General features: G+C 45.3%; 1 protein-coding gene across 3 annotated transcripts in view; it reads left to right on the forward strand.

Annotated features, from left to right (window-relative positions):
• The window catches only part of WASF3 (WASP family member 3), an 89971-nt gene that overhangs the window by 12605 nt on the left and 55050 nt on the right, over nucleotides 1-22316 (forward strand). For all 3 annotated transcript variants that reach the window (XM_060128801.1, XM_060128802.1, XM_060128803.1), the window contains exon 2: nucleotides 21102-21196. The gene's annotated coding sequence lies outside the window, so the exon portion shown is untranslated. The remainder of the gene's footprint in view (nucleotides 1-21101; nucleotides 21197-22316) is intronic.

Here is a 22316-nt window from a genome sequence, read left to right on the forward strand (position 1 = left end):
CAGAACAGAGGGGCCGTTTGGAACATTGAAGAAAGAGGAATATGCCTTGGGGATTATTCAGCCCCTGCTTTGGGATAGGATGTCAGTAGGTGTGGACTCTGTGTTTGCTGGAACTGCTTCCAGGTCTTAGAATCAGGAGTAAAGGCACTTTGGTTTAGTAGTTGGTAGATGTGTGGCTTGTGGACACTATTCTGTAAAACCTTAGATTCCCCTTTACAGGTTCTTGAACCAGATTTGTGGCTCACCTGAAGCAGGTGTACAGGATCTAAGGGATGCCTTCTGTATGTGTCTCATTTCTAGCTCATTTAATGCTTCTATTCTTATTTTCCTTTTCTTTTTTTCACCTACTTCCAATAAATGCTGTCTTGTTTCTGGAACACAGTGGGATGTGCACAGGGCTGGATGATTGAGTGCCTCTCAGACCCGATGAGAGACAGAATCGCAACCCAGTCAAGAGCCGGTGTTTGGGGCCAGACTGATTTGGGGTCACATCTTGGCTTTGCCGTTTATTAGCTGTGTGGTTTGGGGGCCATTTCTTAACTTCTGTGAGCCTTGACTTCCTTGTCTAAGAAAACAACGCCTGCCCCGCAGAGTTGACGTAAGGAGTAAAGGAAGCCACGTGAATACCAAATGAAGGGTCGACTTCTGTACTGAGAGTAAAAAATCGCCCAGGAATCGGCAGAATAAAGAACAATAGCAACAGCAAGAAAATTCCTAAGAAACCTTCAGACCTGTGTGTGCGTCCTGGGACCACACCTTGGAAGAGAGGGCAGAACAACCTAGATGTCCTTCTTAGCTGTTAACAGATCTCCTAAGAGGGTCAATACCTTGAGGGCATAATTAGTCACTAAGAAAGCTGTGGAAGGGCACCTCTATGGATGTTTAAAAATGGGGCAGAAAGAAATGAATGCTAAGTGGTAATTTGCAGCCTGGGGTCTTAGTGAAAAGAGGGTAACAGCTAAGGTGCCATGGCTTGGACAGAGTTCACGTGGGCAATGTGTGTCAGCTCTCAGAAGAGTGCACGTCTGATGATTTACGTGTTAGGGGTCTTCATTACGTGATCAAATTTGATGTCTGCGGCAGTCCTCTGCGGGAGCTTTTTATTCAGATGGTCCCGGATCACGTGAGGGCAAGTTCCAGAGGCAACAGAGACAAGCAAGGATGGGGAAAAAGTAGGATGATTTTCCTTAATGGATGAGACACAGAGAACTGCTCCTGGGCCTCAAGCAGGGGTGAATGGGTAGTGCTGGCTGAGGACCTGATGCAGCGGGGGGCCCTTTCTCCTGTGCACCTGTTGTTATTCTGTCTGTGCCCAAAACGGTCACACAAAAGATGCAGCGAAGGTCGTAGTCAGAGTCGGCACAGGTGAGGGGGAAGCAGGGCCCAGGGATCCTCAAACCCAAGCAGAGTTCTTTTATGTCAGGTGGTGTTTTCATTAAAAATTCCTTATTCTGTTAAAAAGCATTTTTTTAAAATTATGAATTTGATATTTCCTGTTTTTGTCGCTTCTTTGAGCAGTTTTTCAGAAAAGTGGCCCTAAACACACTGTACTGGGGCCTGGGAGCTGTCTTTAAATTATCCTTCTGTAATCTGTAGAATGTCCCTTCTTCCTTCTTAAAGCTGTGACGGTCTTGTGAAGCCACTCTTGCTTTCTTGAAATTTGCCTTTGTGGTCGGGAGGCTGTGTCAGGACCGTTTCATTCCCCTCAGATAGTGGGAGCAGATGGTGACAGGCATCCGGAGTGTGGGTGCTACCTCAGGAGCCCGAAAAGGTTTGGGGGGCAGAAGCCACGGCTCACCAGGAAGTGATCTGCTCAGAAAGATCCTGAGAACTCAGTTCAGTGAAGTTCCTTTTGGGCTCAGGGCAGTGAATCTCTGACCTCCTGGAAGATGCTGCACGTTTTCCTAATGTTTACTGAAATCTCTAACTTTTAAGTGGTACCTCTGGTGCTCTCCTACCATCCCCCTCCCTTCCAGGAAAAAAAAAAAGACACCCTTGGTTTTGCAGGATTATGGAGATCTAGCAAGCATTATGACAAAGGTACTTCATCATGGCTGAGTCACCGGGGACCAGTAAATTAACAGAATGGGGAGCCTTTCTCTTGCTTTTTCTTGAGGGCTGATGGTTTTTGCTGGAATACAAATGAAACATCTCAGGATTTTATAGATCTTACTATGAAAATCCTTGACTGTGGCAAATGAGAGTGTCTTATACTTCACGGGAAATACTTGCTAAGAGTGCTTCTCTAGAGCGCTTATTTTTAGAGTAAAAGTGTGAGTTTAATTTCCAGTACTAGGCAGTGAACATAATTTTTCTGAAACAGTATTCATAGGATCTAGAATTAAGACTGTATGGCCTCTGTTAACCTCATCTGTAGTTGATATGTTCACTGTAGAATATTGAGGGTCTGGTTGTTAACCAAAGAATTATTTATTACAGAAATTATTAAGGATAGCTTGTTGGGATTGACTTATAATTTCATTCATTTCTTTATAATTAACAGATAAAAGGAGGATTTGTCTTGAGTTCAGTCATTCCTCAAATTAAAATAAGGAACTTATAAAATATTTTTCAGTTTTATGTTATCTGGGAAGCACTCATGGGCGGCAAAGAAACACGTGAGATAATTATTCAGGAATTTTACTTGCTAGTATCTGTGGGTTGAAGGTACATATAGGACAAGAGGTCTTGGCATCTTTTGCAAAGTCGGAATTGCCCTGTAGATGATCCTACAGAGAGTCAGAGCTGTTTCAAAGTCTTTGTAAATGGAACGAAGTGAAAACAGTTCCTCCTTTGATAGTTCTGACGGCTGGTGCCGTTTGGCCAAGGTTATGGAGGAGAAGTAGCGTCCAGCCTCTGGGAAGAGACGGGGGGGGGGGGGGGGGGGCTGGGCAGATGCCTTCTGAATCAGAGCTTTCATCGTGAAATACACAACGTCCTCCCAAGCGATAGTGTGGGAAGCAAAAGAGGAAGAAAAACTTTGAAAAAATTGACAGAAGTGAGCGAATACGTAATTGTAACAGGTAATATTTTCATGTCAAAGAGAAAGAATGAATGGATGAGAACTTGGTGGAATACCAGATAGGGATAAAGGGGAAAAGTCCACAAGAGGTAAAAATTGCCTGGTTTCTGGACCAATATGGTACTGAATAATGATTGAGTTTAAATAGCAGCTGTTTACATTTCCCTGCAGATGGAGCACCCGCTCAGCTGATGGGCTGTTACGTGGTGCCTTCCGGTTTGGGGGCCGAGTCACTTAGGTATACCCGTAAACTAATTTTTTAAAAATCCCATGGTTAGAAGGGATTTGCTTATAAGTAATACATTAGATAACTGTAATTTTGCTTTATTCAGTCACGTGGGGAAATACGAAGATTGAAACATATGTTGCCGCTGTTGATAAGGACATTTGTTCCTCACGGCTTGTTTCACGGATAAATCAGATGGGAAGCTTCTGGAAGGCAGAAGACTGGTTCTTCTTCATCTTAGAGCTTGGCTAACATGCAACAGGCGCCCAGTAGTGTCTGTTGACATTGTAAACTAGGTGAGCATTCACTGCTGAGTCTGCATGCTGACTGTCAGACCATGCATCCCAGAGCAGACTTACTCTGAAAAAATGCCTGTTACTTTGCCATGTGTACGTTTTGCTAAAGTTAAACTGTGGCCCCCAATGCCTAACGAAAGACTTACTGTGTTGCTGATGGTTTCTAGTGTGAGTAGAGGTCACTGCTGAGGGTGGTGCTGTAGAAATCTCACTCCACAGGCCTAGGCAAGGTCGTTTCCATGGATTCTGTGAGATTTAATTTTTCATTGTTTTAAAACTATCTTCTGAGGAATCTGGGATTGTATGGCAACCAGAAGGAGTGCTGTGCTTGGATGGCAGAGAATCTGGGTTTGTCTGATGGTTAGAATTGTAACGCTCCGGAGGGGCTTCATTCGGTGGGTGACGTTGGCTTTGTTTGTTGGATTTTCAGTAATGAAGTAATATTTGATTTTTTCAAGTAGTTTAACGTTTGGCTTCTGTTGTTCAATCATGTTTCACAAGACCTTCTCCACTGCAAGATTATTAAAAAAAAAAATCTTCTGTGTTTCTTCTGGTCCTTTGTTGGTTCCATTTGGAACTTCTTTTGGCATGAGCGGTAAGGACGGACTCCGTTTGATTGCCCTCCCCCCATGGATTGTTACAGTAGCATTTAATGAATAATCTTTACTCCAGCGATACGAAATGCCACACCCATTTTATACTGAGTTCCTAGGTGTTAGGAGTCATTTCTGCGTTTCAGCGGCACACTGATTAATCACTGTAGCTTTACAGCGCCTCAGTAGCCGACAGGAATGCTCTCTACTCTTTAGTCTTCTTTTTCAGAATTCCGGATCTTTGCTTGTTTTCCCGTAAGAACTTGAAGATCGCTTTGTCTAGTTCCTAAGAGGCTTGTTGGGGATACTTAGAGAAAACCTTCCTCTGTGCTGAGTGACGCTCTGGAATCTTAGAACCCCATCTGTGTCATAAGTCTGGAGACTTGTTTTTAGACTCAGTTCTGACGTTAACTGGCTCTGTAATAAGAAAAAAGAATTAGATTCATGTGTTACTATGTTACAGGCGTTTGCAGGTGGCTGTTAAAGAATTGCTGTGCTGCACTCATGGTTTTTCCTTTACTTTCTCCATCGCTAGACACAGCCATTGTAAGAGTCCTTAACATTTTTTAGCATCACAGAGGGGTCCTCGTCCTTGCAAAAGTCGGAAACAACTGAATTAGAGTACTCTAAGCTCTTTTTTGTTCTAAAATCCAGTTCTAAGTAAATGAAAGGTGGTATATCATCAATCCAATCAAGGATTGAATTTAAATCTTTGTAGCCACTGAAAGGGCTACTCTACCAAGAGAAACTGCAGAGATGGTTCTTGGCAAGATCATTTGTCTGTTTCTTTCTTTTTCTCTGGAAGCAGTTGGTGTTTTGAAAGGAAGCATATTGTCTAGATTTTCAAAGTTCTCTAAAAACAGGATGGGGGAGTGCGTTATTTTCGAAGCATGTAACATGATTGCATCTTCAGCAGAATTAAGTGCTTTGAAAGCTTGAATTCTTTGTGTTGTCATAGTTGACTACTGTGATTGAAATAAGTATGTATATATCTTCTTCCCTTTCTGAGTGTTCATTGTGAGGTTGGGGGAGAGCCCTGGACAGAGTGATTATGGGAGAAGACAGTCCAGGCTGTGTCAGTTTTCTAAAGGCAGACTTTACATTTTGAAGGGCACGTCGCATCTATAGTCTGTAGAATTCTGTAACAGATTGGAAAATAATGGAACAAATGATGAGAGAGAATTGGCCTTCATCTGTTGGCGAACGGCAGTTACCATGAAATTAAAGTGAGTTTTAAAAATGAGGAGACGATAATTCTTTTTTTGCCCCCTTTGGAAAATTACTTTCAGGATTCGTTGATTTTAAAATTGTTATAGGACTTAAAAAAAAAAAAAACCTCAAAAAAATTACCAGAAATCCTATAATCCTATCAGAATAATACTCTGAAGCGGAGGGGGAGTTTGGGAATTTGTTGAATCTAGCAGCACCAGACTCAGTCTGTTTAAGAAACATAGCTCATCATGCTCTTAAACAGGAAGTCAATATGGTCGTCAAATAAACTGGTTGAAATCGGAGTTTAGGAAAAACGAGGACATAAGCAGAAAATAATCCTAGAGTATAAATTTGAAAAATTCAAAGTGAAAGTCGGTTCACTGAATCCAGATGCCGTTTGTGTGCTAAGCAGGAAGAGAATATGCCAGGAACTCGGGACTTCTTTAGATGAAGCTCTCGATGTGAGTTCAGTTTCCTTCGTTCCAGCTCACGTGATGAGACTCCACCAGAATCGGGCTCTCAGATCCCCGTTCCTGGGAGGGAAGCCGACTGGCCCGTTTTGGGTTGTGTCCGTCCTGGTCACCGCGTGGCCAGGCAGTGTGGGGAGTGGGGGGTGTCACGCTAACCCTTCCGGTTTCCGCCAGCGTTAAACAGCATCCCAAACTGACTTCTGTGTCAGCTGTCAATCACAGACTACCTTTTGGGAAATACATATTTTTTCCCTTAGATTCTAATTTGATCTTGGGCACCCTTTGCAATCTAAAAAAAGCCTCATTTATAGCTTCTGCTTGTGCCGGTGAAGTGTCAGGGTGCCTGAGGAACCCCATCCTGGCCAACACGGGGGTTTTCGTGTTCCAATCCTTGCTGATACGGTAAGTGAAAAGAGTGTATGGCGTTGCGGCTTTCATTCGCATATATGGATGTCACTCGAGGTCGGGCATTCTTCACGCCTGCTTTTCTGTTAATCGCTGGATGGAGTGTGGCGTGGTTCTCTTCTGTTTTTGTTCAGCTGAATCTCTGGGCTGCAGGGAGTCTTCTGTGTTGTTAGAGGAATCGTTTGGGAGAAGTTTCAGCTTGTTCATCAGGCATCAGATATAGCACCAGGAATGCTTCATCCCGAGTCTGCCTCGGGCAGAGGGAGTGGGCAGGTGCCAGCAAGGCACAGGAGGAGGTGATGGGGGAGCAGCGTGTCTGGTGGGAACCGCTGTGATGGCTGCATCGGTAGACCACACATTGAGCCCCGTGGGCCTCAGGAGCTGTATGGTCTAGACCAGGGGCCCCCGACGCCCGGGCCACGGACCCGTAGTGGTCCGTGGCCTGTTAGGAACCAGGCCGCACAGCAGGAGATCAGCAGCGGGCGAGCGAGCGAAGCTTCATCTGTATCCACAGCCGCTCCCCGTCGCTCCCGTTACCTCCTGAGCTCCGCCTCCTGCCAGCATTATGGTGAGTTGTATAATTATTTCATTATATATTACAATGTAATAATAATAGAAATAAAGTGCACAATAAATGTAATGTGCTTGAAAGGTCCGGAAACTGTACCGCAGCCCCTGTCCGTGGAAAAATTGTCTTCCACGAAACCGGTGGAAGAAAGGTTGGGGACTGCTGGTCTAGACAGCTCCTGATGTCTCAAGTGGCAAAATTCCGTGAAGGTCAGAGATTCCAGCCTGGCGCAGCGCTGTCCATAGATGGATGTGTAGGAGGGGTGGCTGCTTCAGCATTAATGGGATTCTAAGCGGAAACTCGGTACCGTGATAATACTTAGGGAATGATTTTGCTCTATCTGGTATTTAAATCTTCCCTTTTGTTATTTCTCCAAAGCGCCACAGAGCTGGGCAAATTTATGCGTGTACCTCTCTTGAAATTAAATTAGAAACAGTCCCGTTGGTGGAGGTTGGGTTGGAGTGAACCTTCTCCCTGCGAGAGAACGTTAGACCTCGTGCTTTGGATTGTCTTGAACACAGAGTCTCGTGGCTTAGATGTTTCTTTAGATTTTAGCATCCGGGAGCACTGTTGTCGTGCCTCTTATACTGAATTGGAGCAAAGCAGTGTCCCGTTTCTGCGTTAGTTCCTTGACCGCCCCCCCGCCTACCCCCAGGGCCAGCGGATGTGACCTCATCAGCTCAGGTTACAGGAGTGAATGGAAAATGTAAACGTATCTTTGTTCTTGTGTGTGTAACTTTCCCTCCCCCTGTGAATGAACCCAGTTCCTTTGGGGAAACTGACGCTGAAGGACCCTGTCTGAGTAGTGCAGCAACAGGGTTTCTCATTACAAGACGCCGTCAGGGTATTCTTGGCCGTAGGCCGGGGTGCTTGGTTTCCATCCTGTTCATTTCTTATCCGTGATCCTCTGCTGAGAAGGTCTCCCCTCCCTATTTAATCATATTCAGAAAAAAAAGGGTAAACCACCTGATACCTGTTTTTAATGGTTTCTGTACTGGTAAGGTTGCCGCCTCTCACTCTCTGTAGAAAGATATAACGTGGTATTTACTTCTGCTTCAGTCATTTTTTTGGAATGTTGACCTTTTTTATTTGAGGAGAACACTAAAAGGAGGCGTAAGGTGGAGAATTGATGATTCTTTGAAAATGTCTTTCTCCCTACAGATCTCATCTTTAAATGTAGATCTTAAACCAGAAATATCCCCTAAAACTCTACTCGTGGAAGGTAATCTGGCTGAGAGTTAAGTACAGGCAGATATAGATGAGGTTACTAGACGAGATCACCCAAGAAACGTTCCAAATAAATATATCAGAAGTCTGATAATCTCACAATTCTCTAGTGTCTTCTGTATAAAAAGTAGGAATGAAATGCCACGCAAACTCCCAGCAGCTAGCTGTTGACTCCCTGTCACGCGCCGTGTACTGTCGGAGTGAGGTGACCAGCCCTGAGAGAGTTTCAAATCCAGGAGACACAGGATCCGACTTGCCTGTTGACAGAATTGCTCTGGCTCCCGAGTGGAGAACAGGCTATTGGGAGCCAAGGGTGGAGGTGGGAGATCGGGTTGGGGCCAGCAGAGTCAAGGTGAGAAGTGGAGACCAGGCTGGGGGCTTGGCGGAGCCATAGGTGAGAGCAGAGAGCAGAGCGAGGGCACTGCTTTGAAATTCAGGGCAGTGGTCTGGTCTGGTGATGTGAGATCTGAGAGGAGGGGCTGTGATGGAGGAGAGCAAAGGTCCGGGGACTGAGCTGTGGGCCCTTGTGTTCTGCATTAACCCCCAGTGTGCTCAGCTGCTTCTTCAGGGTGGGTGGCTGACCGCCTGATGGAAGGAAATATTTATCAGGGAGTAGCTTAGAAGGACCTAGAAGGAAAGAGGAAGTTGGTTTTCTCTTTTGCTTCCTACGTCAGAGGGATTCTAGATTGCTCCGGGCTTTGCCTGATCTCCATAGGATAAGCTTTCCTGTATTATGGTTTTAATGACATTTATGATGTCACCTACCTCTGCAAAATGCTTTATTTAACCAACCTCCATAATATAATATCTCATTGTGAAACTTGACTTTTTAAAAATATAAGTAATTAGTGTGCATTTAAATCTTACTTTTCAGGAAATATTCCAGAATACAGGGAATATTTGTGTGGCTTTTTGCAGTAGTTTTCCTCATGGGATTATATAGTATTTTTACTTTACAATGTTTTCTCAATTTCTCCATATCTACTATGATGACATTCTTACCAGTTATCTGCTGAAGAGTAATTGTTTGGAGGATAAATGTCATTCGAGTTGTGCATGTGTTTTAAGTATAGACGCATTATTTTTCAGAGCGTTTGTGTAATACGTTGTACAGCTCGCGTCAGTATTCTCAGTGCTTTCCTTCAGTTTAGTGTTTTCACAAATGCTTAAGCAATGGAACATTTTGCATTTGGGGAACTGGTCCTTGGTTTCTATAGGGGATGTTGTGATTTTGAGGGAGTCCCTGCCCTATAATATTGGTTCAGTGAATGAATGAACAAACTTAGGTGAGTGAGTGAGTGAGTGAGTGAGTGAGTGTGTGTGTGTGTGTGTGTGTGTGTGTGTGTGTGTGTGTGTGTGTTGGAGGGGGGGTTGATCTGTCGTGAAAATGGAAAGGTACCAAATACCATCCTAGCTTGTGTTTGGAAGGATCACTTCTCTTGTGAAATTACGGAGGAGATCGTTTTGGTCCAGAGCAGTCCAGCAGGGGCACAGGCCTCCGTAGCCAGGCTGCTTTCGTGCACTTCCTGATTTTTATGTTTGAGGTTGAGAAAGGGGAGAGCTTGGAAGTTCTGCCTCCTGGGGATGCTGAAGGGGAAACCATAAAGGGCCCGGACACTTTCCGGTTATAATAAAATAGACCATTTATTAAGCCACCTGAAATTTGCTTTTGGTTTTCAGTTGACATTATTTTTTACTATTAATCTTGCAGTTTATTTATTTTAAGTCAATTTCAGGTACTTTTTATAGTTGATAGTATTCTTTTTACATCACCTGTTATGTTTGCCTTGTTAGCATTTATTTCCTATGAGGTTCTCTTGCAGATTTATTTATTTACCCTTTCTGGGACACTTAGCAGTAGAATCCATGCTCCACAAAAATAAGGACTTATTTCTTTTATTGCATTTTCTCCCCAGTACCTAGGTGTTAGTACATAGAAGGTATTCAACAAATAATTCTTTCATAAGTAAATACTGTATATACTATTTTGTATGCTTTCGCATGTAATCTCATGTCATAAGACTTTTATCACAATTTAAAAGTCTTCTAAAATGCAACGTAGGTATTGCATAATAATTTATTTTATAGATCTAGCATAATTTACTTTAAATTAATTCTTTTGTTTGGCATATTTAGTTTCTCTTGTGTTTTGTTATCACAAGTAATACTAAGGGGAACAACTTTATGTATAAATCTTTGCCCATATTTGTGTTTATTCCTTTAGGATATATTGCTAAAGAATTAGTAGTTTAAATAATTTAAGGCTCTTAACACATACTGACAACAAAAGTGTCACAATTTATGCCCCCACTGACATTTTAGGAGATCCCCTTTTCCCTGGAATTTGGTCTCTGATGCCATTTTCTCCCCATCTCGTGTTCATTCCCCTTGGCCTTGCCATCTGTTGTGTCTCTGTTCCATTCCCTCAATTACAGCAGTGCTGGAGGCTTGTGACTTCCCATTCCAGCCTCAGCTCTGTGTTCACTGGTGATCTGGAGGTCCCCTGCACGTCAGTTCTCCACCTCCAAGCGTGTAATTATTGTCGTTCCATCGCGACTTGCTCTCCCCTGCTCTGCTCCCTTTTTTTTGTTTGTTAGTTTTTTTCTTTTCTTTTCTTTTCTTTTTTTTTTTTGCGGTACGCGGGCCTCTCACCGTTGTGGCCTCTCCCGTTGTGGAGCACAGGCTCCGGACGCGCAGGCTCAGCGGCCATGGCTCACGGGCCCAGCCGCCCCACGGCATGTGGGATCTTCCCGGACCGGGGCACGAACCCGCGTCCCCTGCATCGGCAGGCGGACTCTCAACCGCTGCGCCACCAGGAAAGCCCTCTGCTCCCTTTTGAGACAGATTAAGGTTGGAGGTGGGGGAGTGATTCTCAGTCCTTCCCTTTTCCTGTTTATTCAGTGGTGATGAGTTACTCTCCACAGGCGACTGAAATTTTGCCTTCCTTTCTGGGCGGTAATCATTCCCCTTGTTCTGTCTCCTCTCGTGGGCTGTGTTCTTTCTTCTCACTGTGTGCGCTGAGCCGTTCAGCTCCCACACCCCAGACGCAGCCATGGCAAGGTATGACTGGGGGCTCGGGAGACTTGGACGTGACAGCTGTGTGTGTCAGTCTTGTTTGAACGCACAGGTCCCCTGCGGGGGGAAGTTTATGGACCCATTTGTTACAGCGGCTGCTACTATACTTTCCTCAGGGAGAAAAATAACTGATGTTACTTGTTGAATTGCTTGTGTAATCTTCATGTCAGGTTTAACATTACGCAGAAAGCTTTGAAATAGATTTTGATTCTGGAATATGTAAAAATCGTCATGGTGATCGGAAAAAACCCAGCCGTCTGCCATGCGGCATTTACATCTGCTGTTTCCATCTGATAATGTGCAGATTTCCTGAGTATTTTTGTATATTTATGTAATAATTTTTTGGTCCAAATTTAAGATTCAGCATATTTAATGAAACTAAACAGTAATCCTGATTTGGTTACGATCTGTTTGGTATCTGACAGCATGTTGATTGCTGCCTGTATGGTATTTTAGGAGGTTGTTACATTGTTTAGTCTGAGGTTGAGGTTGAGGAGGGAAGGACATTGCGTCACTGGGGGGGGGGAGTCAGAGTGACTGCTCTGGTACCTGTGTTACGTCTGTCCTTCTCTTGAAGGAGTTGTGGACATGCAGAACTCCAGGTATAAGCTAAAGATGAAAAAGTAGGCTGGACCCCTCTCTCGGTCAGTCGTAGAAGCTCTGCAGGTACCTGTACGGGCCGACTGTGGTTGATGTGAGAGTGGGCTGGGGAGCCAGGGTCGAGAGAACCAAGTGGGGCCTGGAAGTTCAAGCTGTGGGTCCTGGCGGGAACAGAAGCCAGGTGAATATGGGAGTCAAGGCGGGGCACATCAAGCGAATAGACACCATGGAGACACCCAGTGGGTCCCGTTCCCGGGTGCTCAGGAACCAGCACACAGTCAGAATCCAGGGACCATTTACGGGTGTGGGGGAGCAGCAAAGACTCAAACCAGTTGAAGATGTAAGGCAACTTCAGTCATTGCTAAGGAAGCCTCTTTTATATTTATTTACAATGGCCTGGGACAGACTTCCAGGATTTCCTCACCTAGTTGCAGTAGGAAGGTGGGCCAAAGCCAGGAGTCATGCCATCGTTGGGGTGCTGGAGTTAGACCTTGGTCTCCTTGATGATTCTCCGATCAAGAGATGTTGATCATGGCATCATGATCAGGTGGCATCATGACAGTAATTCAGTGTATCCCTGTGATGTGTGTGCTATCATTCTAGACAGTACGAAACGTAAGATTCCATTTTTACCCTCCAGGGCTTCTAGTTGAGTTGAGAAGACAGAGCCTGTGCCTTGGAGGTAAGCCTCAGTGGAAAGGAGAGGTGTTGGGAGTCACCTGAGTTCTGTTGGACTTGGAGGATGGGAATTGTGTGAGTCTTAGGAGGGGCTGAGTTTGGAATACAAGGTGGGACTTAGCGTGAGCAGGACGTAGGTGAGGGCTTGTCCCACCTTTACAAGCTGTTTCACTCTCAGAGCCTGCTTCCTCAATTGTAAGCTGGTTAAAGTAATTTCTGCCTTGCTTGTTTGTGGCAGGGTTGTTGTAGAGATTAAACGAGATGATTTACGTGAAAACTCTTTGTAAATGGCACCATGGATTCAAATGTGAGGTGTTACTAATAATTCGCCATTTGCAGCGGGAGCCTGTTGGATCACAGCTCTGTTCATTCATCATATGGAAATGAGACTGTATTCTGCAGTCAGAGGTGTTTAATGAAGGTCATGATTAGATGTTGAGGAAAAGAGTCAAAGAGACTGTTTTTAAGTAAGGTTGGTGTATGTCTGAGTTTTTACTTATAAACTTATAAATACGTAATTAGTGTTGAAAATTAATGTTTAATATGCATCTGAAGTGCTTTACATTTTTGGTTAATAAAAAGAGGAAATATATTTGAAGAGTAAGTTACTGAGCTGTGAAAAAAACAGGAGTCCATTTAGTAGCAAAATTACACGATGCTTCTCATTCCTCATTCTAGAACAGACTATTTTTAGCATCTCTTTGAATCAGTGGTGAAATTCCAGTTACAGGATTCAGTAATTAAAGCAGAGAAAAATATAACATCGTTTAGGCAAGAAAATCTTTTTACTTGAGTTGGACCTGTTTCAGGGTTTAGACTGTTATCCTCAGCCATCCCCCGCCCCCTCCGGAATCGTTGGCTTGTCATCCCTGTGGGGTCACAAGCAACAGGAAGGGTGCCAGGACCTCGGCCAAGGACACAGTGTCCCGTTTCTAAGAAGGGATGTCTTGACGGGTAAGCTTGTTGTAACTGTCATCTGCGGGACTCTGGAACAAGTGTTCAGGGGTCCCTAGGCCTCCCCCTGTTTTCCTGTCCTCCATCCCTCCCCGATGGTCAGTTCTGTCCCTCTGTCTCCTGCATCTGTCCTGCCGCTCCTTTGTTTTTTCCGTTCTCCAGCTGCCTGTGAATATTGCGAAAGCAAACGGCATGCTGCTGCCAGTTGGTCCCACTCCACATTTGTGTTTAGTGGTTGTGGATTGTTCCATAATGTTGCTAAACAGCTTTCTGAAAACTTGCTCCCAGTCAGCAATCTTTCTTCAAGCTGGAAGCCTTATTTTTATCCTGTGCAAGTTATTATTATTTTATCTTTTTATGCCCATTCCGCAAAAGCTCATTAACTGTTTGGTTGCCCTGAAAGTGGTGTTCTGTTGACCCCAATTCTCCTGCTGTTTCCCTGGGCGGAGCGCAGCCCTTGAAATGGTGACCACAGGGCCAGCACCGGGTCACAGGACACTGCTGGCTGAAGTAGGTCACGGAGATGCATGATGATTTTTTTAACCGAGTCATTTGAGGAAGTTCACTTACTTGACAGATGTTTTTTGAGTGTTGCTTGTGTGCCGAACATTGAGCCAGGAATTAAAAAAAAGAAAATGAGAAAGGTCTTTGATAGTGAAGAGTGCAGTCTTAGGACTCCGGTGGTGGCGCAGGGCCAGACCTCTCTGCGATGAGTGTTACTATATATATATATATATATTTTATAAAAGCTTAACAGTCATAGGTAGGCAGAAGCGACACATAACTAGAAAATGCACTCTTGCTTTGAAAACTGACTGTGTACCGTGAATTTCCGAACCTTTTCCGCCTCTGAGTTCTTTGATCTCGCGGCAGCGCGGTACTTTGTGTTGCAGTGATGGTAACCAGGCAAACGGGTAAGACCAGAACTAAATCTGGGCTTCTTCAGTCATCTTGCTTTTAGGCTTTTGTGTGCTCGTTTATTGATTCACTGTTTGTTTTGTTCTGGACTCAACACTGTTCAGGAGGCTTCGGAGCTCCTTTCTGTGTGAAGCCCTGCGGGTATAAGGACGTGGGTGACCCTCTTCCCACGCTGGGGGCCGTCACAGTGCCCGGGCAACAGGCAGGAGTGGTGCCGGGTCAGTGATGGATGTTCTCAGGGGCTTGTTACCACGTGTGAGGCCAGGCTTGTCCCAGGGATCACTCCTTTGATTCTCGCTCTCGTTGTATTTCGGGGAATTTAAGCTTAAATAACCTGCCTTAGAGGGTGTAAGTGGGAGACCAGTTTGAGCTGAATCCTGGCTTGAGAGCCCACTGCACCATGGCATCCTGTGTCGCCTGGCTGACTTGGTGGGCACAGAGGAGGGGGTGGACTCTGCCGGCAGCTGAGCCAGAGCTTTGCGGTGGAAGTGACCCCTCGCTGGTCAGAAGGTAGAGGGCAGGAGGGCAGGTGTGGGGAGATGCACGTGTGGGGAGGGGAGATGCAGTTGTGGGGAGATGCAGGTGTGGGGAGGGGAGGTGCAAGTGTGGGGAGGGGAGATGCAGGTGTGGGGAGATGCAGGTGTGGGGAGATGCAGGTGTGGAGGGTGTGTGCGTGAAGGCAGTGTGGGGAGGAGTGATGGGAGGGAAGCTTGCAGACCCTGCCCAGGAATTGGCCTGTCCCTGTGGGGGCAGGGCGGCGGTGTCAGGGACCCCAAGGTAAAGCCGACGGAACAGGCCGACTGGCCGCGTTAGCAGAGGGTGTGCTGCTTCCCTCGGCTCCCCTGCTGTCCCTGCGTCTGTGAAGGGCAGACTGGAGCACCTGGGAAAGGCCAGAGTGCCTTCAGACCCTTGGAAGCTTGCAGAGTTGAAGGCTTTGGTAGATTCTCTGGTTTCAGAGGGCAGAACAGAGAGCATTGGTTTGAAGTGTTAAAGATACAGGCTTGGGTTCTCAACGAGAGGTTACACATTCCTCTCCCTGAACAGTGTTCACGAGAAGCAGCCAGGGATGGGGCAGAGGGGAGTCCTCTGAATGGCGGGTGGATCTCTGGGCCCTTACAGCTCTGGCCTGTGCGTATCCTGCAGCTGCCCAGGCAGGCAGTACACTCTTTATTTTATGAGCAAGCTCTGGACCTGGGAACTTTTGGACCCCCTCGTGATGTCTTCATGTTTAGGTGGTGAGGTAGCGCTTGTCTTTATGTTAACCTCGCATCCTCTGTGCGTTTCAGAGGACAGGAATCAGTCTCTCGGTGTCGCTTTGCTCCGCACGCACGTTATAAGTCTTGTTTATTGAAGCCGGCATTGGTCCTTTCCTCCCACGACACTGTGCACTATCTCTCTTGCCACTTGGCACTTTCGGACCTCGGTGTGCTGTCTTTCTGTATGTCGTGTCCCTGCTGCCTGATTCATGGCTGCGTTGCTCCTGTATTGTAGAAAGGAACTAAGTGTCTGAATAGATCATGGGCGGTTGATGTGGCCCAGATCTTGATCTGCGTTATTCGATTCTCTGGCCGGGGACCGTTAGACCAGAGGTATGGGCCAGCTGTGGCTCTCTGCACAGCCATGTTATATCAAGAATTGATCATTTTGTCTTCCTATTTCACTAGGTAGTTACTGTTCATCAGGTTAAGGGGAAGAAACTATTGTTTTATGACGCTAGTATTTAGGTCTGTGGTACATACTTTTTAAATGAACAAATTACTTAAAACTGGGAGAATTAGGGCTTCCCTGGTGGCGCAGTGGTTGAGAGTCCGCCTGCCGATGCAGGGGACGCGGGTTCGCGCCCCGGTCCGGGAAGATCCCACATGCCGCGGAGCGGCTGGGCCCGTGAGCCATGGCCGCTGAGCCTGCGCGTCCGGAGCCTGTGCTCCGCAACGGGAGAGGCCACAGCAGTGAGAGACCTGCGTACCACAAAAAAAAAAAAAAAACTGGGAGAATTTTTCATTTGCACCCTCATAGAATAATTAATGTGGTTTTATTAATTGTTAACTGAATGTGTCCCTAGCTGGGAAGGGGCTTATATGTAGGGGTTCAGTCAGTGTCGACCGACATTGTTGCTGTGTTGTGTACAGCAGTACTCCTACTGCTGCTTGTTTTACGGGCGCACGCGCGCGCGCGCACACACACACACACACACACACACACACACACACACACACACACACACACACACACACACACACACACACACACACACACACACACACACACACACACACACACACACACACAGAGACATCCTTCCTCAGCAGGTAAAGCTCTCTGGGCACCAGGACCGTGTCTTACTCCGCATCCCTCCTACGTGAGAGCTCACTTACGCGTTGAGGTGAGCTGCGGGGCCAGCTACGTGTGTTCCTTGTGGCTCTGCTCTAAGTGATGCAGGGCAGTTCTAGCCGTGGGAATTGAAGCTCAGATAACGGACACGCTTCTAGCTGAAAACATTCCTGTTAGACGTGCTGATGCGTGTTTCTCTGAAGATAGTGGAGTCTGCACGTTGCAGAGTGTCTCACAGTCTTGTAAGTAGAGCTTGCTCTGTGCCTAGTGAAGAACGTTGATGACACGACCTCCTGGATGGAGAGGAACTTAGAATCTGAGCCTGGTGAAGAAGGTGGCCCTGGAATGCAGTGCAGAAACTGCTATCCTGGACCACGTGTGTGTGTTGTGTGTACGCGGCTTCCCATTTCTGGAAAACTGGAATTCAGAAGCTTAGGTGAGATGGCAAGGACCAAAATAGTAAACAAATCCTAATACAATCAGATTAGGGTAATATTGGCAGATTACCAGTGAGTTACTTAGACACAACCTGTTCTCAGGTTAAATGTTTTCATGTCACAGAGTTCTTTCTTTCATGTTGACTTTGGATGTTGTAGGTAACTAAGAGGAAAGGGCATATTCCTAGGAAAAACTTTATTATCATTGACCTTTTAAAATGCTCTCTAGAACAAAATAAGGTATTTCATGAGTAAATTCAGTCTTTTCTCTCATCAGAGTACAGAAGAGTGTAGACCAAATGTCAGCTGAACTGCTTAGGAGCTGAAGGGTCTGTAATGTATTTGAAATTACCTGATCTCATGGTAAAGCTGCTACTCCTCTCCCCTCCCTGCTTCCTTTCATGTTTTTAGAAAATAACATATTTTACTAGACAGCAATTTATCCTGGCTTCATTGATTATCTTTAATCTATGATTATTTTCTAAATTATGGTTTCAGAAATATAGTTTTTCCTTTTCCCCCCTTTTCTCTGTCTCTCTTTTGTTTTCTTCAGAGTCTAAGGAATTCGTAGTGCAGGGAATTGTAAGGTAGCAGTAGTGTTTTAAGGATGAGGCTGCGACCTGGAGCCAGCATGAGTACGTGTGGATGCTGCCATGTTGAGGGCATCACTCAAGACCCGAATGGCGAGGACACGCACCCCTTGATGGGATTTTAAAGGGAGGAACCCTTTAAGACCACCCACTTTGTTACTCTGTCCGTTGGCCTGTTCGTCCATCTATTCAACAGATATTTGCGTGTCCGCGTCCCTTTCTCTTGGGGATCCTTTTCCCAGGTCTGGTGACAACCCCTCAGCTCAGAATCTCGAGTCTGCAATGTTAAGAGCTGCACTGTTCAGTCCCGTAGCCACTAGCCACGTATTGCTCTTCAAATCAATATTAATTAAAAAGAAATAAAATGGAAAACTCAGTCCCTCAGTCACACTTGGCACAGGTAAAGTGGTCGGTCGAGTGCTCTCTGTGACTGGGCCCACCACGTGGGCCGGCGTCCACGTGTGGAACGCGCCCATCACTGCGGCGGGGCTGAGCCTGGCATTCCCGCCTCTGCTCCTGGGCTCCACCCCCGAGACCCCTCGGTGCCCATCCGCTCTAGCACTCAGTGCCTACCTCTCCCAAGTTCATTCCCATTCATAAATTCTCCCATCTTATTGTAGGTCTGGGTCATCTGTCATCTGAATTAAGGCCACAGTGTTACCAGAGCTGTGAAGCCTCCCTGCCCCACCCCACCCTGGCTGCCCCCCGCCCCTCCCCCCCCTCTGTCGGTACCACACACACACACAGTTGTCACATTGAATACCAATTCCTTGTTGATACAGCCTTTCTTCTGGGGGATCAAGAGGTTCTTGGGGGTGCAGGGTTGGGTTTTGGCTGTCCAGGGTCGGGGCACACGAAGCCCGACACATCACCACAGCAGGCAAGTGTTTATTAAACTGATAGAGGGAGGAACGGTGGGTGGAGGAGGCTTCACAGTTTGCGCTGTAAAGACTGGAGCCAATTTGGATGCACGGAAGCCACACGAGGAGAGGCGTTCGTGGCAGGGGAGCATCACAGGTGCAAGCCAGTTGGCAGGAAGTTAAGGGTGGCTGTGCTCCCAGGTGCAGCCGGAGTGGCATGTTCAGCACCATGGCCAGGGCTTAACCAGCGACAGAAACCATGTAAATCCTGGTGCTTCATATAAATGTGTTTCCCTGTGCTAATGCAACACCTCTTAGTAGAGGTGCTGCGTTTCACACTTAACAACCTTAACCTGTACCTTCAGAGGAGTTCAACATGCGCTTTTCCCCTGTAAAGTAAGGCAGCACATTCACAGAGTCCAGTTAACTCTTCAAGACCTTCGTGGTTCCTGACTTAGGTTAGACGGGTCATCAGCTCAGTAGGAAAGAAAAAGGCACGTATGCACGTCCAGAGGAGGCCATCTGATACAGTAATTAAGAACAGGGACGGTGGCCAGACAGCCCTGTCCTGGCTCTGCCTCTTCCGAGCTGTGTCGGCCGGGGCAAGTCACCTTCCGATCCTCAATTTCCTCATTTTTTAATGGAGATGTTACCTGTGTTGACTGAAGAAAATCACACAAGCTAAATGCTTCGAGTTATGTTTTATTTGGGAATTTACCGAGGACTATAACCCGGGAGACAGCCTCTCAGATACTCTGAGGAAGTATTCCAAAGAGGTGAGGAGGGAGCCAGGATAGGAGTTTTTGCTGGCGGGGGGTGGGGGGGTGGGGGGGTGGGGGGGTTGGGGCATGTAGTGGAACATCTAAAGATGACTGCCGATCGCAAAAACCAAACATCTCAAGTTAATGATTTTAGTGTCTTTCTATGTATGGGAAGATGCAAGAGTCTGGGCTCTTTGAAATTCTTCCTTAGATGTGCATCTTAACTATCTAGGACCAGTATCCTATTTTTCTCCGTCCTGAATCCCCTCAGGGCGCACCATCAGGGCAGCTGCAGCGGCTGCTAGCTTGATGGCGGGCAACATTTTTCCGTCCTGCCTTGTGAAGATTAAGTTACTCATAGGTGACTCAGCGCTCTGCTTAGTCCTCAGTAAGGCATTCACCAAGTGGTAACTAGTAACATAACCTTAACCTTTCACACAAATGGGAAGGTGCATAGTTGTGTTTCCCAAAGGAAGAGTTAACACATGATTGCGAATGTGAAGGGGCGTCCAGGGCACACACATTTGGATTGCCCTTAGGTACAGTTAGTTGTATAGTCACATAGTGCTGGTTACTTTCAAAATCATGCAAATAAGATGATCTGGTTCAGGTGAAATTTGGCCTGGATAATCTAAAACCCAGGGATGCTTCTCTGTATTTGGAAATAGGATGATCACTTATGCAAACGACAGGAAAAAGTCACTTTTGCATTTTGCATCATCAAGTGCTGTCCAGCCGCTCCGAAGGAAGGGAGAGAAAATCTTGTGCTGCTTTTAATTTTAACTGAGCAAACTAGGAGGACATGTGTAGTATTATCGAATGACCTTCCTATTTTTTTTTTTTCACACTTTCAAAAGGATGGTGACAGTCTTAACTGTGGACATTCTCGTTATCCACTGGCCCACATACAATTCACGCACAGCCAGACAGTCCCTTCTAGACTTCAAGTTGCTTTCCTTTCCTACGGAGATCACACCCCCTCCTTTCCAGGGCCTGCACGGCCTTTCCCCCTCCCCCCACCCTTCCTTGACCTCCCACGAAGCTTTTGCTATACCCCAGCCCACTTCTGGGCTGCCCTGCTCTTTCCTGAATCTACTGTGTTGTATTATAATTATCTACGCGCATCAGTCACCCTTGCAAGACTCAGTTCTTTCAAGAGCAGGCGTTTTCTCAGTCATTTTTGTGTCTGCAGGGTTTAAAGGCGGGCCAACTTACGCAAGATGCTTAGAAATGTTTTGCCGAATGAACGAATGCTTGTTCTCTACATGTTTCTTAAATGTATTCTCCTAAGTGAATGGTAACTCTATTTGGGTAGGAAACTGTACTATATTTTTGGTACCACAAACAGTGTTTATCTTCAGATAACTCTGTAGGCTTGCTGTTAATATCAGTTATCCTGGAAACACTTTCTAGGGTCAATTCAGCCGGTTTTACGTCGTCGTTACTGTTTTATCCCCACATGTACTATTAAAATATTTGTGAAGTGATCACCAAGATTTTTATTGACTTGTGTTCTTATGCAAATGATCTGTATTCAGTTAATTGTGGGCGGTCACAAACCTAAAATGTGTGTAAGCAGTTCAGTTGAATAGACCTGTGGTATACTGGGCTTTTTTGTTTTTCTTCCCTTCGGCTGTTATTTACTAGATACCTTGAAGTTAATTTCAGAGCTTATTCCAGGATAGAGAGTGGGAATTATACCAGAATTCACATTCCTTATTAGCTCCCTGCTTAAACTAACTTAAAAAGAACTAGTTCTGGGACTAGAGCTCCCTTGACGAAATTATTGGAATGTGAAATTTGAATTTAAGACTTTCTTGGAGACGTGAATGCATTTTGCTTGCCGGTACTTAATTTTTTTTTTTTCTTTCTTCTTAGTTTTAATTTTGATTGCTGTTACTACTGATATCTGAGCCAAAGTGGTGATGCTACCTGAGCGACATTTCTGCAACCCATAAGTCAACAGTTACACGGTAAGACTGCGTGCCTTTTACCCTTAAAGCCATTTAATTTCTATAACATTATAGTTTAGAATTTGAAATGGAGTAGGATAAAATATGTTAGTGTTTCAAAATATCAATATATTTTAATATATAAATATTAACAGCAGATAATATTTTAGAGCTTTTGGTCCTAATCAACAGTGAGAGGTTGAAAGAGAAAAACTATAATTTGATATATTCATTTCCTATTAATTTTTACGTGAACAAGTATGGACATGCAGTTTTTGACTAATTAAACTGGGGTCTCATTCCCCCCCTATATATCTTGCCCATTTACTTTCTGTTTCCTGAGGTTTAACCAGTTCATTATTTTTTGGATCTTGTTAATAACGAGTGGGTATGAGAAGCCAAGATGATAAAACTTAAACCTCCTCAGGTGTTACTGTACCTCACTCTGAAGTGAAGTGGTGATTCCAACAGTGGCTCAAATGAGGTTTTGAATTATTTACGGGTTTAAATGACCTGTATTTCCCTATCTTTGAGGAATGCCTCAAGAGTAACGGGGGTGGTGTACTAGGAAGGCAGGTCCTGCTCGGAACCTCACTTTCCTTCTGTACAAAATTCTGCCATCTGTCTTGCCTGCTTTACAGAGTGAAAAAAATCACTTGATGTTTGTGGAATTGTCCTTTTTTGCATTAAGGGTAGAGGGAGAATAACAAGTCTTGGTTCTGAGTTGGTATTGAGAGAGAACGTATTACTCTTGATATCTGTGTGTGGGGCACGCCAGAAGCCTTGACCTCTAATCCTGCCTCACCTTGACCTTGGCACTCCAGTAACTTCCTGTCAAAAAACTGACGCTGATTCCCATTTTCCAGGAGTATGTCTGAATTCTTTGACCACAGCAGAATTAAGCTAGAAATCAGTATCAGATGCTTGGGAAATCACCAGATATTTTGAAATTAAACATCACATTATAAAGATCCCACGGGTCAGAGGGGAGGTCACAAGGGAAATCAGAAAATATCTTGAATGAAAATGAAAATATAACATATCAAGATTTATGGGATGTGCCTAAAGCAGTACTTCAAAGGGAAATTTATAGTGTTAGAGGCTTATATTAGAAGACAAGTTTTGAAACAATAATGTGAAC

The sequence above is a fragment of the Lagenorhynchus albirostris genome, chromosome 18, assembly GCF_949774975.1.
Source record: "Lagenorhynchus albirostris chromosome 18, mLagAlb1.1, whole genome shotgun sequence".
NCBI classification, from domain to species: Eukaryota; Metazoa; Chordata; class Mammalia; order Artiodactyla; family Delphinidae; genus Lagenorhynchus; species Lagenorhynchus albirostris.